General features: G+C 42.2%; 1 pseudogene; it reads right to left on the reverse strand.

Moving 5' to 3' along the window:
• Positions 1–1888: 1888 nt before the first annotated feature.
• LOC102483051 (cytochrome c oxidase subunit NDUFA4 pseudogene) lies at positions 1889–2173 on the reverse strand (annotated as a pseudogene).
• Between the last annotated feature and the right edge of the window lie 609 nt (positions 2174–2782).

Here is a 2782-nt window from a genome sequence, read left to right on the forward strand (position 1 = left end):
CACATGCATGCCTATGAGTCAGGTGGATGGAGGCTGGGGGTGGATCATGTCATGAGGACCCTAATCAGGGTCCTCTCTCTTTCTCTCTCTCTTTCTCTCTCTGAAGAAATAAAAATAAACTTAAAAAAGAAAAAAAGAAAAGGGACCAGCAGTTAGCGTACTGGCTATGTCGTTAGACTCCCATGTAGTCGACCGTGGTTCGAGTCCCAGACCCGGTGACTTAAACTCACACTGGGCACGTGTGCCTGCATGCCCAAGATCCTGAGAGGAAAATGGAGAAGAAGGGATTGTGGCATGACCATCGCCCCTGGGAGGGTGATTTCTTGATTTCTGTCTCTCTCTGTCTTTCTGGCAAGCGCCCTATAGCAAAAACCTCTCCTAAAAAAAGAAATTTAAAAAAAAGAAAAAGAAAAGTTGAAGAACTATATGCTAAGTCCTTCAGCTTTATAGGACTTGAAATCAACCAACTTCAAATAACCAAGTCCTCTGAAATGGATAGAGAAATCGAAATTGGAGTTTTATTGATTAATTTTCCCTAGAGACTAATTAAAGAACTTCTCTAGAGAGGAAGCCCTGCTAGCTACCACAGCTTCTAGAGAAATAAATAATAATTTTTAAACAATACAAAATAATTTACCTACAAATTTAATGCTTTCTATAGGCCTTGCATTGTGCCAAGTCCTGGCAATACAAAAACGACTAAACTATAATCTTTCCTCTCAAGGATTTTACAGGCTACAGGGTGAAATTTCAAATACTTGAGCCCATTGAAAACCAGCTGTTGAGAGTGGGCAAAATGAAGTTGTAGCAAACCAGTGAGGACTATAGCAATAGATCATGCCCACTAACTAGATTTAATTTTTTCTGCCCTATTTTAAGCTCATTCTCTGCAATATCAATTAATTTACCTGCTGTAATGCTATTACCTTCAGCTGACATGCACTGAGCTCTTACTATGTGCAGGCACTATGCTAGGTGCTATGGATACCAAGGAGAAAGGGACTTGGCCTCTGCTCTCGATAAACACAATTTCAGTAGAGATTATGGATATTCAACAGAAAACCATGTTAACAGTAAAGAAGACTAAACAAAGAATTCTGAGAGAATTTGAGCAGCTAACCAGTCTGGGCAAGAGTATGTTTAGAGGCCAGTTCCTGGATACCTACACATTGGGAGGTGGAGGTGGAGGCAGCAAGGGGAAACTTAGAAGTGACAAGGCATTCCAGTAAAGGGGCACGCGCCAGCACCAAGTCCAAAGGGAAGCGATGTGGTGTGTCCTAAGAGCTACACAGAATGTGTGAGGCTGGAGTGTAAAACCCTAGGCAGAGAGCACCAGGAAATGAAAACGGTGGTAGGCAGGTGGAGGCATTGAAGAGTTTGAAGAAACAGAATGTGTGGTCGGTTCTTTTACATCAAGACCCTGCTTGATACTTCAGTAAAGAAAAGGAAGGCATGAGATGGGACTTCGGTCATCAGTCGTCACCGTGTCACAAAGCACATTTCTTCTTCTTCCTTTCCATACAAAGGTCTCATGTCCCCTCCACTGGGCTCTGGATCCATCCACTTTTGTCCTTGGAAGGTTTCCAGTGTCTTAGGTGCTGCATTTCAGTGCTTCATCCCTCCCTTGATGGATAAAGCTTCCATCCTCCCTCGATGAAGGATTCTAGCACTTCATGCCCTCCCTGATGATACTCCTCAGTGTCATCATCACGCTGCTCTTGTTTGATTCACTCCTATCAGTAAACAACTATGCTCTTTTTTTTTTTTTTCAAGTTTCAGATATTTATTAACCAGTGTACATCTGAACACGTCAAAATGATTTCATGCATTTAGAGGAGAAATATTTCCTGGTTAAGTGGAAAATTGTGCAGATGGCTTCTGGAAGGCCTTCATTATGAGCAGTTTCATAAGTGAAACATTTCATTTAGAAGTCTGGGCCTTCTTTCTTCAGTTTGCTGTAATCCACATTCACTGAGTAAAACTTGTACTGATCATGGCGACCCACTTTGTTCCAGGGTTCAGGGTTATTCTTTCTGTCCCAAGAGACATCAGGATTGAACATTGCCAAACGCATGAGATACAGTGTTGCTCCAGTATCTCCAGCTCCAATAAATATAAACAGGGGAATCAAACTCGGATGCTTCTTGGCCTGGCCCAGGGTCTGGTGGAGCATGTTTACGGTTGAGGACTCGGGTTCAAAAGCAGAGAAGAACAAATCTACCAGGTCAGAGACTAAAAATTCTCCTCACAGAGGTTCCTATGCTCTTATAGTTGCCATAAAAATGTTTCACTTCATTCCGCACTTCCCTCTAAGCATAACCCTAGTCCTCTAAAAAGCTGTCTACACACTATATTCTTTCTACTTCCTAACTTCTTTTATTGCTCCATCAACCATGATATGGCTCTCCTTTACCATGGCAAAAGTTCTTGATGAAGTCACCAGCCACCTCTATGGATTCTTTTCTCATTTGACTTAACTTCTGTGGTAGGCATTTAATGCCCACTCTACTCCCAAAGAAGTCTTAAGCTTCAAAGAAAGGACTGGATGGGAATAGAGATTTAGGAGCTCTTATTATTATATATGTACATACATATTGACATTTTTTTCTTTTTTTTGCCAGAGGGCACATGTGCCAGCCAGAGAAAGAGAGAGTGAGAGAGAGAGGGAGAGAGAGAGGGAGAGGGAGAGGGAGAAAGCATCCCCATTAGAGAATGGACACACCATACTCCCTTCTCCTCCATTTCTCCATCACAAAAGGAATTTGAGCAGTCACACATGCAT

This window comes from Tupaia chinensis, unplaced genomic scaffold (genome assembly GCF_000334495.1).
Source record: "Tupaia chinensis unplaced genomic scaffold, TupChi_1.0 Scaffold000187_1, whole genome shotgun sequence".
NCBI classification, from domain to species: domain Eukaryota; kingdom Metazoa; phylum Chordata; class Mammalia; order Scandentia; family Tupaiidae; genus Tupaia; species Tupaia belangeri.